Source organism: Lactuca serriola, chromosome 7 (assembly GCF_051521515.1).
Source record: "Lactuca serriola cultivar US96UC23 chromosome 7, Lser_US96UC23_V15, whole genome shotgun sequence".
NCBI lineage: Eukaryota > Viridiplantae > Streptophyta > Magnoliopsida > Asterales > Asteraceae > Lactuca > Lactuca serriola.
Genome location: NC_136414.1, coordinates 2,379,831 through 2,396,504, shown reverse-complemented (window position 1 = coordinate 2,396,504; position 16,674 = coordinate 2,379,831).

Genomic DNA, 16,674 nt, shown 5'->3' with positions numbered 1-16,674 from the left:
TAGAAAACAAGAGTTATACTTTACAAAGTCGTAAGGTTTGAATAGTTGTTTTGCTATAATTAAGGGAGAGAATATTATGCTTCATTTCAAATCTAAAGGCTTAGGTTGTGGAATGTTAATAAATTTAGTCAAGGATACATAGTACGTTCTCAAATTTCAATTATGATTATGGAATCCTTCTTCATAATTATAATTGTGAGAATGTGACACGTAAAATATTATGGCAAAGGATTGATAAAGTATCGAATCTTTATGTAAGGCATTATGCATCGTGTCCCATACGCTTCGGGTATAGGATCGATTGCAAATGCTATAATATTTGATCATTCTAAAATTTTTCCAAATGTCTAGCGCATTTAGAGGGAAAAAGGACTAGAATCGGTTTTAACTAAGATAATTAAACAACTATCAAAGGATAATCCAAAGTTTGCTGAGGATTAGTCGCTTGTGAGTGGTTGGAAGTATGATATTGGATGGACCATATCGACATTATTATGAATAGATAAGATTCGATTGAGAATAAGTTGTCATATGGTAAGTATGGAAAGGTTTTCATATTAGGAGTTGGATATTAAGAATCTATGTCTAGATTAGAAACTTTTATGCAAGAAGGATGTTCAAAGGAATGTACTTTGAGTGAGAGACATCACATCTACGGAATTGACTTGTAACAATTTCTGATAAAGAGCTTTGTAATTCATTGGCAATAGTCATTGTGACCTTAGTGCAGTGACATTACAAAAGAATCATTGCATAAAATGTTAGAATCTAACATATTCTATAAGTGGCAAGAATTTGATATTCTTATACTTATGATAAGGATTGGGAGTTGTGAAATGAGTATGATTGGAAATGTGTTCATTTGATCTATTTCGCAAAGCAAGAACTGTATGTAAACATTGTGTGCATGCTAAGAGAATGGGACAAGTGTGGTAAGTAATTTAAGTAAGAAGTTGATTATACGAAACGATAAATAATGAGTAATCGATATGGTGATAAATAAAAGGTGTTTTATTTATACTCAAAGGTTGAGGCCATATGGGATTAGTATTATTCTTGTGTTTCACTTTGCATGTTTTGACTTCCTGAATAATTTAATTGGTTAAGAACAGTCAAATTATTCGAACGGGCCACAGTCGTTCATATGTTGGAAGTAGATATGAATGAAGATTGTCGTGAATTGGTGTGTGGATTGTCTAAATAGCATTAGACATAAGCAAATGTTTGCTGCAACGCTCATGAGTGCTTATGAATATGATTTGAGCATTGGATCAAACCCACGCTCACTTGGATCACTTCATGAATTGTATCACGAGTGATTGGTGAGACGATAACATCTTATATTCTTGAAACCGAGATGTGTGAGTTGTATCTTGCGAGTCGATTGCATATTGATAATATGTAAACGCACCAGTAACTTGGTGTTATAAAACATATTGTTGTGTGTGATTTGGTAAGTGAGTGCAAGCGAGCATTAAGTCAAAGTTTATCCGTTCCTTTTATCCAAAGTAGGATAAAAGCGATATATGTGGACCCCTCGATGATTTAGTGATGGCACCTAAGCGCTTGGCCAAGCCGGGACTAAATTGATGTGTTCAGTTGTAGTCTGTAATCAGTCATCATAAATCTAAATTCGGGAAACAGCACATAGACAAAGAGAATGATTTAGATCCATGTCTCAGTCTATACAATATCTAGAATGGAGGAATATATGATCCCTTATCTAAAGGACACGCGTATCTGATAAGATCAGAGTTGACAGCGGCTTTAGAAAGCTACGATTGCAGATCAGGATCTGAAGTCGTATGCAAAATAGTTATTAGACTTATCCAAGTGGGAGACTGTTGGATTAGTGTCTAAGTCCATAATTATTTTGATATGTACTTGACCCGATGGTGCATGGTCCTTTTGGGTTGCCTTCACCAAAGCAACTTGATAGGATGAATTATGGAGAGAAAGGATTAAATATGATTTATTAATATATTATGAGAATAATATATTAAAGGAGAAATCATATTGTTTAATTAATGTTAGTCAAGAATTAATAAGAATTAAGTTTGTGACTAAAAGAGATTAATTAAACTTAAGGGACTGGAATTGTAATTATAAGATAATTGCAATTGGGCCATGGATTACCTTATATTATAAGGTTGGACGAATTCTATGGGGAAACCCATTAGAAATCGTCGAAAGCCTTTAAGAAAGGAGTTCATGGGTTGCTTAGGGCCTAAGCATCCAAATTAGGGTTTCCTTGTTAGATAACCCTAATAGCCTCACTATTTAAAGTACCCTTAAGCCCCAAAAACGTAAGGAACTTGTTCTCTAGGGTTTCCACACGTTTTGGGCAGCCTCCTTCTCTTCTCTTCTTCATCCTCTTGCTCTTGGTGTTTGTGAACCATTAGAGGAGTGACATTTGTGACTCTAAGCTTTCTAAAGTCGATACAAGGAGGATTTGAGATTGTTATTTCTACATAACAATCAAGGTATGATCTAAACCCTAATTCATATGTTATATTGATTATCATATATTAGATCTAGGGTTTATAGTCTTGGATGAATTGCATGTACAATAGAGAAACCTAGATCCAAGCATTAGGGTTTGTATGAGCACATAGGATGTTCTTATGGCTAAAACCCATCAACTTTGACCTAACCGGTCTTGGCTTCACAGGAGCATCTCTTGAACTAGACTTCTGGGCCAACATTCCCTTCTTGTTCTTGGGAGTTGGATGTTTGGCCTTGGGAGTTGGATGCTTGTCCTTGGGAGTTGAATTCTTGGCCTTCATGGCATTCCCGTCGGCATTGTCTGAACATGACCTTGAGGGGTTTCTTTTGAAAAATCACCCTCTTGGCGCGTTCTGCCAGCCTTGTGCATAGTAGGGAATGTATGCGCGATTAGGACAATTTCTGGCAATGTGTCCAGGTGTTCCACAGTGAAAACAAGTCTTTTTCTTCACTGTGAAGTTATTTCTTCCTGCCCCAGGTGGCGTATCCATGCCTTGTCTCTTATTGATCCCACATGCACACCTGCAACAAGCACTCTGTTGCACTGGAATTGGAGGCCTGTATTTCTCAACGACAGGTTTGTTAGGAGTAACAGAATTCGAAGCAACAGATTCTGAGTTCAAGGAGTCATTGGTTTGTTCAGTAGTGTTCTCCTTGTTCTCATCTTCTGCTACGTTACCTGCACATGAAGTAGAAACATTAGTATTTTCAACATTAATAACTCCTCCTGACACAAATCTAGCTCATTTGCTATATTGAAGATATGCCTCCCTGGCAATTTCTTCTTGTGTCATAGGAATGGATGCATAGTTACGATTGAAAGGTGGAGGAACACTATCATACCCTAGACCCTTGTTTTGATTATCTTTAAATTTTAATTGGGTTTCAAATAAGGACTCGACTGTCTGAGTTGACGCAGTATAATTTTTGAAACTAACATCTGTTTTTCCACACTTAATTTTCAAAATGTCAAGTTCTTCAGTTAAAGCAGCAAGTTGTCTCTTAATATAGTCATAATTTTCACACTTGTTGCTATACTCTTCCTGAAGCTTCCTAAAGTCTTTGGTTTTTGCTTCTAATTCAGCCTTCAGGGGTTTCTGTCCTTTCCTGAGTTGATATCCTTCATATCTCAGGTCTTCAACTTATCTTTTTAATAAATCAATTTGTTCCCGAAGAAATTTAATCGTAGTATCACAAACTGGAGTACATGTAACTTCAGTGACCGGAATGTTTTCAAAACTCATTGTTTTTCTGCACTTTAAAGCATCAAGTTCTTCAATTACATTAGCAAGACTAAGATGATTGAGATCTTTTGTCTTCTTGATGACAGCTACGTTCATATCCCACTATTTTGGAAGTGAATTCAATAGCTTTTTGTTTATCTCAGATTTGGACAAGAAGATCTCAGCTATATTCATCTCAGTAGTGAGTGTGGTAAATCGCTGCAACTGAGTTTCGAGGGTTTCTCCAGGGATATAATCGAAAATGTTGAAATTTTGTCTTAACATATCATGACGACTCTCTTTCATGTTTTCAACTCCCTCGTAGACCTTAAAATCAATTAAAAAGCACAACTAGAAGCCAAAATCAAACTTAAAAGTCAAACCCTTTGATTATAAACCTCAAAAGTCAACCTTAAAAGTCAAATTTAAAAAGTTAAACTCAAAATTCAAACTTAAAAGTCAAACTGAAAAGCTAAATTTGAAAATTTAAAAGTTAAACGAAAAAGTCAAAGTTTAAAGTTAAAGGTCAAACTTGGAAGTCAAAGTCAAAATTTAAGGTCAAAAGTTAAAATATAAAAGTCAAAAATTAAAATATAATTTTATTTATTAATTTTAATTTAATTAATTTTTTATATATTTATTATTATTATTTTTATTTTTTTATATATTTTTTTTAATTTTGGATGAGAAAAGAATTTAAAATTAAAAGGAATTGAATTTTGGGTTAAAAGTGTCAAATTTTGAAAGTTGAAACCGAAAATAACGGGTTATAGTTTGAATTTCGAAAGATTGTAACAAGTGATCAGGTAGCCGAGTTGGTAAGGCGCTAGTGTTCTTAATCTGGAGGTTGCGGGTTCGAAACCCGACACCTCCAAATGCGCTTCTAATTTTTTTAAGTGCGAAGCGAGGCGAGGAACTACCTGCTGCGAGGACCTAGTGCGAGATATTTAGATAACATTGTGGGGCTCTTCAATACCTTTCCATGCATATAAAGAACGCCAAAATCGGAGTTGAAACGAAGAAGTTATATCAGTTTGAATTTAGTGTTGGATGTGGTAGTACGGTGGGCGTACATGGACTTTCTTAAGTACGCAGGGCGTACGTGGTCAGGGGTCAAACCCTAATTTTTAGGGTTTGGACCCTATTTAAACATCCTTATCTCCCAATACTTCTTTCTTTCATCAACCTCCAGCCCCATTTCGACCCCTTTGCTAACCCTAATCCATCTGAGAGCATTTTGAGCCATTACTATGTGTTTTAGTGATCTTGAATGAGGAAGAAAGAAGAGAAACCATCTTTGAAGAGTGGAGCACTTTGGATCAAGAATCACATCATCATTTGACACTATTTGAAAGTAAAGAGCTCTAAACTTGATGAATTATTGATTAGATCTTGTTTAGCCATGGATTTGTGGTTTTTGGTCCCATAAGCTTGATATAATGAGTATGGGTTACTCTAATTCATATAAGTTGTCTTTCAGACGTTATGGGGTGTTTAGAAGCATAAAAATGTGATCTTAGTCATTAGTTTCTTTCCATGTATGAACTAGGACGTCTTAACGAGTTAAGAAGTTAGGGTTTTTGGTATTGAGCACTTAATAGCCATGCAAGGCCATAATGTTGGAAACTTTATGGTTAAGGACTTCATTTGAGGACTAGATATGGAATTTGGAAAAAAAGAGCTTAAGGATTAAGCTCTTGACAGAAGGAAAAGGTGACGAGTACGTATGTTGGGCGTACCAGGTCAACAACGCGTTTTTTTGGTCAAGGCTTGAGTACGCTAAGAGTACAAGCTGAGTACGTTGGGTGTACTCAGTTGAGTTGACTTGGTGGACTTTTTGACTTTTTTACTTTGACCTGTTTTTGACCAAGTTTGACTTAGGGGTATTTTAGGTATTTTGATTATCAGTTAAGTTGCCCATGTTCCAATGAATAGGTGACCGATAGAGCTGATATTCAGAGCAATGTCTTGTTCAACAATCTTTTCAGAATGAGAGGTGAATTTTCCTCACAGTTCTTACGGTTCGAAGGCACCAATGGTTAGGTCTTGCTTCTTAAAGCCTTTAAGGACTTAGGGTTTTGAGATCTTGACTTATTAGGAGGTCTTGATGAATAAAGTTGGAAACTTTATCAATTAATACATGGGGAAGGACCAGATATGGGCTTTGGAGCCCTTGGATTAGGAAGAAAATAACTTAAGCTCGATTAAGTTGTTTAGACTAGTTCCCACGATGTGGCCTTAGGCTGCCACGACGTGGCGACTGGGGAAGTAGCTGAATGTCTTGGCATTTAGTACCCACGATGTGGCCAAGGGAGGCCACGACATGGAGGCTTGTTGGAGCTATTTTATTGACTTTGAGGGTTGACTGTTGACTTGTTGACTTTTGGTCAAATTTCTAGCTTTGTTAGATAGACTAAGGGTTTATCTTATGTTGTGATCTAGGTGGCGTTTAGCACCTATTTCCTAGCTGTGTGATCTGTTGACTTTTGACTTCATTAGTGAGGTGAGTTTTCTCACTATACTGTGTGGGATGCTAGCTATCTTTGTGACTCTTGCATGTGTATGTTGGGTTGGACCCATTTGTTATATGTTGGGTTGGTCCTATTTGTTATATGTGGGTTGGGCCCATTCGTTATATGTTGGGATATGCTGATTTATATGTATGTTGGGTTGGGCTCATTTGCATGATTGGGGTGGGCCCATTTGAATGTACGTTAGGTTGGGCCCATTTGTATGTGATGTGGTATTTTGGGGAACTCACTAAGCTTTGTTCTTACAGTTTTTTGACTTCCAGTTCTAAAAGGAAGGGCCCGACTTGACTACACATCATACCCTTATGATTTCCACATTGATGATTATTTACTCTAATGATTTTGATACATTTGTACAATGATTGGTTTTGAAACAAACGAATTTGATGCTTTTAAAAATCAAAAATTTTATTAGTATTTTTGGAACGTTACAATAAGAAATCATGTTGTTTGATTGTACATCTGACTGAATGTGCTGACTGATGCAAAATGACAATTTTACCCAACTTCTCTATACAATGATGGATGAAAGGTGCTAAATAATTATAAAAACATACATATTATCATACTAGTATTTGTTATAATTTTTTTTTACCTCATACTCGTTCCAAACCACCATCCTAAAACATAAATATTCAACTAATTTAAATCATCATAAGGTATAAAGTTTTTCTGAAAGAGAAAAAAATTGTTTGAATCATCACAAATGTATAAAGTTATAAAACTTTTTTGAAACTAATTTATAACTTTATCTAAACTTTTATCAAGGTATATGTGAATTCAACAGATGATATCTTGGAAATAAAAGAAGAGAATGACAAGTTTCTATTTTAGTGATACATGGATATCTAGACCAAAACGTCACTTGTTTGAATTGCAATCTTGATGATATCTTGGGAATAAAAGAAGACTTGAGCCATAGCATCCATGATCGATTATCACACCACCATCTCTCACCCCTCATCTTCTTCACCCACCTAAACAACCACATTTACAACCACCCTTCTTCATTCCCACCACCATCTATGCCACTATTACAACATCATATTTTCACCCCACTTTAACCTCCATTATCACCCATATTGAACCTCCACCATAACCCCATCCATCTATAGAACCCCTTACCTCCACCGTTCCACCATTCATCCTCATTAACAACTGATAACCATTTCTCCTAATTCATAAAGCAAAATCAACAACAAAATCAAAATATCAGCAAAAATCAACAACAAAATAGTGTTGAAACAACGAACAATCAACAGCAATTCACTTGAAACAAATTAACATTCAAGAGAAAACTCATATATTATCTAAAAATCAAAACAACAAGGGTACAATTGGAAACCCTTACAGCAAAACCAGTGCCTAAATTGGAGGTTGGCTTGGTATTGCTTTTAAAATTATGATAAAGCAAGAAGAAAATGAAATCTACATTATTCCAATCATGAAATCGAGCCACATAACACCATCACCACTGGACTTTGTTGCTAGTAATAGCAGCAAAGCTGCTGCCCTCTTTTCCTTCCTCTCGTTGTTCTACACTTTTTGCTTGTTTATTATATTTCGTGGATAAACTTTATTCACAACATCCATTTATTTACTCATGTAAACTGATGATTTAAGAACCCTTCAATCAACCCGAGTCGTAGGAGCAAGAGAATATGTAACACCTTGACCCAGGTATTTCCCGTGTATACCCTTACAATGAAATTAAATTGCAAAATTGGTCCCTTGGATCATTAAGCGAGATCGCATGTTTTTGTCAGGTATGTTGGGCATACTCAGCATAAGCAGGGCGTACGTGGCTCGGGGTGAAATAGGGTTTGAACCCTATTTAAACATTATTATCTCTTCAAGACCTCTTCCCTCATCAGCCTCCACCTCCCAAATCGTCCCTTACCTATCCTAATCAATTGTGTGAGCACTTTGAGCTAGAAAATGTGCTTTTGGTGATCTTGAAGGAAGAAGAAAGAAATGGAATCAACTTGGAAGCTCAAGGAATCTTGGATCCAAAAGTATCTTGCCCTCAAGCATCATTTGAAGGTATAAAGCTTGGATCTTGATGTGTTATTTGCTTAGATATTGTTAGTCTAGAGTTTGTGTGTATTTTTGGTCCCATAGTTTGTTTTAGTGGAGTGTGAACTATTCCAGGTCCTTGAAATATAGTTTCTTGTAGTTTTGAGCTCATAGATTCATAACAATGAGAGCTTTGGCATTCTTTTTGAGCCATGCAAGAGTTTTGGTACTTTGGATGACTTTTGGACCAAGGGTTTGAGTTTTTACCCTCTTGTTGTTGGGTTTTGAACATTCTAACACTCCTATGGTGTACATGCAACCCTATAAACCTTGGATCTATGTTTTCTCTATTATACATGAAAATATTAACTATTCCAAGGTTTCATCCTAACTAGCATATTATGAAGCACCTATACTACAAAGTTCTAGTTAGATGACATACCTTTTGATGTAGCTTGATGTCTTCAAGCTTTAAGAGCTTAGCCCCAATAGTGTGGAAGCCTCAAATGGAATCACAAATCACCAAAACACACCTTGGAAGAACTTGAGAGAATATGTATGCACACTAAAATTGCCCACTCTTATTTTCACACACTTGTGCCAATTTTGTGAGCCAAGGACCCCTTTATATATTATGGAGGATTAGGGTTACATCAATGTAAACCCTAATACCCATGACCTTTCATTTACATAGGATCCATGGGTTAAAAGCTCCATGAACTATCCATAAAAGCTTAGCCCAACCTAAATGAACTTGGACCATTCCATATATATAAGAGTCCATATTTAATTAGTTACTTTTGATCACTTAATTAATTCTAAATTAATTCTTGATCAATACTAATTAAATAATATGATTCCATATTAATATTAGAACTTATAATATATTAATATTAATCATAAATATACTATTCTCAAAAGACTATCCATATAAATTGTGTCGGTGAAGTGCAACCCAAATGGACCATGCCGGGTTGGGTCAAGTACATACCACATATAGTTATGGACTTAGACATTAATCCAACACTTGTATGTATGCAAATGGATAAATTAAGAGACTTTATTCATTAAGACGTCCCTTTTTATGTGGATCTGAAGTTTGGTGCTTTGGCTTAACAAAATAAGAGCTTAATAGTGATTTAGATATTCAACTCTGGTACCTTGGGTGTACCTAGAGGTATCATGCGCGTATCAGGGATCGAACCCGTGTTTTGGAAGGGAACCCTCTACGTTGGGCGTACAGGGGAGTACACAGGGCGTACTCAGCCCAGATGGAATCTTTGACCTTTTTACCTTGACTTTGACCAGGATTTTGACCAAGTTTGACTTAGTGGTATTTTGGGTATTTGAACAATAGTTTGAGACTATGTCATTATTTAATGTATAAGTGAACTATAGAGTCAGTAGTATGAGTTGTGATCTGTTCAACTATCCTTTCAGACTGGAAGGCGAGTCTTCTTCACTGTACTTTGTGGGTTGAAGACACCAATGCCGACCCACTAGATTATGTATCCGGGTATATTGGATTGATACTATGCTGAGTATGTGTTAGATGGATAGATTTTTATGGTTACCTGTGTTCACCAAGTATGCGTTAGATTTGTAGATTTGTACTACCTGTGTTGCTGGTTATATTTTATATGTTGACATGTTATGGTTTGTTGGGTTGAGACGATCTTGCTTTGTGTTGAAGGTCAAGATACCCGTGGCGATCCAGATAGACTGAATGCCTGCGAGGCGGTCCAGTAAGGCCAGAAGAGTGGTCCAGATAGGCTATAGGCCTTGCGAGGCGGTCCAGTCAGGTTGAAAGCTTATATATGTATGTTATTATTTGTATTGATCGTGTGTGGTACTTTGGGGGGACTCACTAAGCTTTGACTTGCATTTTAAGTTTTATGTTTCAGGTACTTCAGACGATCGGGGGAAAACAAAGGCGTAATTGTGACATCCCCAATTTCACGGCCAAAAAAGACCGATTTGTTTATGCTTTGTTTTTAAAATCAGAGTAATCGTTTAAAAAAAACTGTTGCGGAAGTTGTTCCCAAAACAAAATATGATAAGAATTTATCAAAGCATTTCTTAAAGTAAAGTATTTTCATTATATAACAAAATCTCGGGATGTCATGTTCCGATACAGACACATAAGCATAAACAAAACTTACATTAATTACACTAAAGATTTTACATCTCCTTTAATCTCTCCGTGAAAAATACCTTCGTATTGATACCTGTGATACAAAGAAAACTAAGTGGGTCAGACTTGGGAGCCTAGTAAGCATATAGAGTTTTCAACCCACAATAATATAATTATTATATTTAATCAGCAAACAATCAACCCAATTACCCATCCCCATTATCTTTTTTATTTCTTAAGGTTTTACCCTAAGAACCAACTATCCTTTATTCATTTATTCCTAAGGATTTACCTAAGGAATTGGCACGAAGTCCATTGCTGCCAAAGTTTATTTATCAGGTACTAAATCCATAGCTATCAGGCGCTAACTCCATAGTCACCAAGGTTCACTTAACAAGCGCTAACTCCATAGTCGCCAAGGTTTACTCAACAAGCGCTAACTTCATAGTCGCCAAGGTTTACTCAACGTGCGCTAACTCCATAGTCGCCAAGGTTCATGAAATAGGCACGAAGTCACATCGTCGCCAAGGTTTATACAATAGGCGCTAACTCCATAGTCACCAACTATCCCATCTACCCATGTTCTACCAAACATTTTTCGTAGATATAAATACTTACACAGTTTAAATCATTTAACACCTGTATAAAACATCAATTCCACGTCCATCTCAAATAGACAAATAACATATAAACACATAGCACGTATTTCATAGCAAATACTTCATATTTATGTGTTAGAAGAAAGTAACTACACACTCACTTGATTAGACGATGCTCGGACAGCACTACGACTTGTAGAAGTAGTATTCTTCGGTAGATCTGGAAGATCTTCACAAAAACCGGGCTCCTCGCGGGCAGGGCTTCGACTTGGGAATAACGCTCCTTGGGATCTTCGACACTTCGGAACTTGCTTCAGGACTCAAGAATGATACCGGGGCTTCGGGATATAATTGGCACGCAAAACGATGCAAAACTTAGAGAGAAAGGAAGAATTAGCAAGGAAAATGGCTGATCTCGGGTTCTATTTATAGGTTGTTGGGTCTGGGATTACGTTGGGTGTACCAAGCCTTAAGCTGGATGTACTAAACGTCATTGCATGCGTCACTTGGTGGCACTCGAGTATTGGTCATGCAACTTGCACCCCTCTGAGTACGCTGGGCGTACTCAAATTACGCTCGGCGTAATTTGACTCGTCAAACTTCTAAATTGCGTAACTTTCTCATACGAGCTCCGTTTTCGATGTTCTTTATATCCACGCGTAGGTAAGACCATGCTCTACAACTTTTATTTAGACTCCATCGGCTAATTTTGACTTTATTTTTATTATTTATTTTTAGTAGGCCGGGACAGGAAAATTCCGTTATACATTCATAACTTCTTCATCTGACGTCCGTTTTCTCCTATCTTTTTATCGTTTTACTACTATTAACGAGATATTCGATTCTTGTTTAGATTGTTTCGGCTAAAAACCGCTTGATCTCAAATCGAGTATTCGGGCTGCTTACCGCTAAGTCGAAACTTAGAAAAATCATAAATTCTTCATACGAAGTCAGATTTGGACGTTCTTTTTATGCACGCTCACGGTTTAACGTATTCTATGACGTTCGTTTAGATTGCTAAGGCTAAATATCGCTCTAACGTAAATTCACTTTTTACGTTCGCGTTGTGTCGTGTCAGTTCTGTCGCGAAACTTCGACAAGTCATAACTTTTTCGTTATAGCTCGGATTTCGGCGTTTTTTATATGTACGGAATCCTTGTAACATATACTACAACTTAGTTAAGATTATTCATTCTAATAATCTTCCATCGGAAACTCATTTTTTTTACGCTTATCGTCTCTAAATTAACTAGCCCTGATCTACGGGCGTTACAATTATCTCCCCCTTAGGATGATTACGTCCGGAATCATCAACGAAACAGTCTTTACGTTAAATTTCCATCCTAATTAATAACCGTGATGCTCAATCTTTCATCTGCTTTTCATACTATGTTGGACTTTCAATCATAACCTTCAAGTTACAAAATAAATCCTTATTGTGGACTCCTTCTTCTTCTTAGGATAAATACATTCCTTTATCTATTGTAAAAGACTGATGAGTCGTGTCCCGATGACCTCTCATCATAGTCGGACTCAATTTGATATGACCACTAGGGTCGGAATAACCATCATCCTACTAGCCATTACCGAAACAAGGGTAATGACAAACTTGAATAAAACGAAATCAATTACTAGCTTCTTGGTAACCTTGTGACTTTCCCTGATCCAAGCGTGAGTCCTATGCTTCCGGTAGCATAGATCTCTACTACCATTCACACCTACTCATACTCGTCCCAAGTATTGTCTCGCAGTCAACCAAGTCACCATACATAAATCATATAATCATTCAACACATCAGATAACAAAACCAGGGTTTATATTATTTCTTGAAATGATTACACAAAGGTTCAAGTTTACCCTATACTATGCCTCTAACAGGCTACACTTCCTGATACAGACTTTATATATAGATACGAAGACTTCATCTTTTAATCCTCCCATCATTTTCTACTTCATTGAGGAGCATGTGGAATGCCCTTGGCTGTGGAGGTCTGTTTTTCTTTGGGCAGTCTTTAGAAATATGCCCTTCTTCGTTACATCTATAACACACCTTCTTGATAGGTGTGCACTTGTTGGCGTAGTGCCCTGTCTTCCCACATTTGTAGAAAGTCATATCCTCGCTACATTTCCTGAAGTGTTTCTTTTTACACTTCTCACACCACTTAGCTTCATCTCTTCCCCCAGATTTCAAGAATTTGCTTTCTTTGTCGATTATTGAAGATCCTTCACGTTTCATTTTCTCTCCAACTTCAGCTCTTTCCATACCCTTTTCTTTTATTTGGGTCTCAACATTCTTGGCTGCCCAGATGGCGGCCTTCAAAGTGGTTGCTTGCTTAACTATCAGACCAAAGTCCGCTAGTAATCCATTGGCAAACTTGTTGACCTTGGAAAGTTTAGTTGGAATTTGGTATGGAATAAGCTTCATCTTCTCCGTAAAGCTCGTAGCGTATTCAGTGACGCTCAATTTTCCTTCTTTAGATTCTGGAGCTCATTGTTGATTTCTAGAAGATCTTGCTTAGAGCAGTATTGCATTTTTAGTTGCACCACAAACTCTTCCCAAGACATCTTGCTAGCTTCCCCCTTGGGCATCGAACCAGCCAATAACTTCCACCAACTCAGTACTCCAAATTTTAACAGAGGAATTGCAAGAGCGGTCGTCTGTCTATTGCAACATTTGCAACTTTCAAACATTGTCTCTATTTTGGAGATCCAGTCCATGACTTGCACCGGTGTCGGGCTCCCAGAAAGACACGGTGGTTTGGATGCCATGAAATCCTTGTACTTGCACCCACGTCCGTCATTTCCTCCATCCTGGTTGTTTTGGCGAACTATTGGTGGGTTGGCTTGACCAATGGTTCCACTGTAGTTCCCCCCTTCCGAATGCCCTCCATTTACTTCGAGCTCTTCCACTTGAATTGACAGTTCTTCATGATTCTGTCGAAGCAACCGCCTGGTCTCCTCCATCTGACGATCCAACATTGTTTGAATCATCATTTGTACACCAGCCATTGTTATTGGCTCAGGTGCTACAGCCACAACAAGTATTTGCTTAATCACTGGTGGTTGATTCCTATTCTCGTTTGCATTTCCAACTCCGCTTCTTGTTCTTTCCATCTTGATCAATACACCGAATAAGGTGAAATTAGATCCTTATTTACGATAGATATTACGATCTTCCATATCCTTCTGAAACGTTTACATGCTAGTTCTAATATCGTAGATGTACGCTTAGAATCCTAAACACATAAGGCTTCCAGACCCGGTCGGCAACAGACCATCGATCCGAACAAATAATATCATATATGACAAACATATAACATTTAGCACTTAAAGGCATTTTAGGCATCTTTCCTAAAATAAACTATTGTCTGTGTCAATTTAGGTGTACTACCTAAAATATAATGGACACACTCAACTCACAATCATCTCTTAGCATTCTAAGTTTAAGTCTAGAAATAAATCCATATTCCTAGTTCGCTTAAACTAATGCTCTGATACCAACTGTGACATCCCCAATTTCACGGTCAGAAAATACCGATTTGTTTATGCTTTGTTTTTAAAATCAGAGTAATCGTATAAAGAAAACTGTTACAAAATTTGTTCCCAAAACAAAATATGATAAGAATTTATCAAAGCATTTCTTAAAGTAAAGTATTTTCATTATATAACAAAATCTCGGGATGTCATGTTCCGATACAGACACATAAGCATAAACAAAACTTACATTAATTACACTAAAGATTTTACATCTCCTTTAATCTCTCCATGAAATATACCTTCATATTGATACCTGTGATACAAAGAAAACTGAGTGGGTCAGGCTTGGGAGCCTGGTGAGCATATAAGGTTTTCAACCCACAATAATATAATTATTATATTTAATCAGCAAACAATCAATCCAATTACCCATCCTCATTATCTTCTTTATTTTTTAAGGTTTTACCCTAAGAACCAACTATCCTTCATTCATTTATTCCTAAGGATTTACCTAAGGAATTGGCACGAAGTCCATTGCTGCCAAAGTTTATTTATCAGGTACTAAATCCATAGCTATCAGGCGCTAACTCCATAGTCACCAAGGTTCACTTAACAAGCGCTAACTCCATAGTCGCCAAGGTTTACTCAACGTGCGCTAACTCCATAGTCGCCAAGGTTCATGAAATAGGCATGAAGTCACATCGTCGCCAAGGTTTATACAATAGGCGCTAACTCCATAGTCACCAACTATCCCATCCACCCATGTTCTACCAAACATTTTTCGTAGATATAAATACTTACACAATTTAAATCATTTAACACCTGTATAAAACATCAATTCCACGCCCATCTCAAATAGACAAATAACATATAAACACATAGCACGTATTTCATAGAAAATACTTCATATTTATATGTTAAAAGAAAGTAACTACACACTCACTTGATTAGACGATGCTCGGACAGCACTACGGCTTGTAGAAGTAGTATTCTTCGGTAGATCTGGAAGATCTTCACAAAAACCGGGCTCCTCGCGGGCAGGGATTCGACTTGGGAATAATGCTCCTCGGGATCTTCGGCACTTCGGAACTTGATTCGGGACTCGGGAATGATACCGGGGCTTCGGGATATAATTGGCACGCAAAACATTGAGAGAAAGGAAGAAAATTAGCAAGGAAAATGGCTGATCTCGGGTTCTATTTATAGGCTGTTGGGTCTTGGATTACGCTGGGCGTAACCTCGAGTACGCTAGGCGTACCAGGCCTTACGTTGGGCGTACTAAACGTCATTGCATGTGTCACTTGGTGGAACTCGAGTATTGGTCAGGCAACTTGCACCCCTCTGAGTACGCTGGGCGTACTCAAATTACGCTCGGCGTAATTTGACTCGTCAAACTTCTAAATTGCGTAACTTTCTCATACGAGCTCCGTTTTCGATGTTCTTTATATCCACGCGTAGGTAAGACCATGCTCTACAACTTTTATTTAGACTCCATCGGCTAATTTTGACTTTATTTTTATTATTTATTTTTAGTAGGCCGAGACAGGAAAATTTCGTTATACATTCATAACTTCTTCATCTGACGTCCGTTTTCGCCTATCTTTTTATCGTTCCACTACTATTAACGTGATCTTCGATTCTTGTTTAGATTGTTCCGGCTAAAAACCGCTTGATCTCAAATCGAGTATTCGGGCTGCTTACCGCTAAGTTGAAACTTAGAAAAATCATAGATTCTTCATACGAAGTCAGATTTGGACGTTCTTTTTATGCACACTCACGGTTTAATGTATTCTATGACTTTCGTTTAGATCTCTAAGGCTAAATATCGCTCTAACGTAAATTCACTTTTTACGTCGCGTTGTGTCGTGCCGGTTCTATCGCGAAACTTCGACAGGTCATAACTTCTTCGTTATAACTCAGATTTTGGCGTTCTTTATATGTACGGAATCCTTGTAACATATACTACAACTTAGTTAAGATGATTCATTCTAAATAATCTTCCATCAGAAACTCTTTTTTTTACGCTTATCGTCTCTAAATTGACTAGCCCTGATCTACGGGCGTTACAGCAATCATACATATCCATCGATGACATGTTTTAGAGATGATTGTGATACATTGATTTTGGAACATTTGTACTTGATCTTGGGTTTTTATGACTTGGATTTGATTGAAAACAACGATTTCTC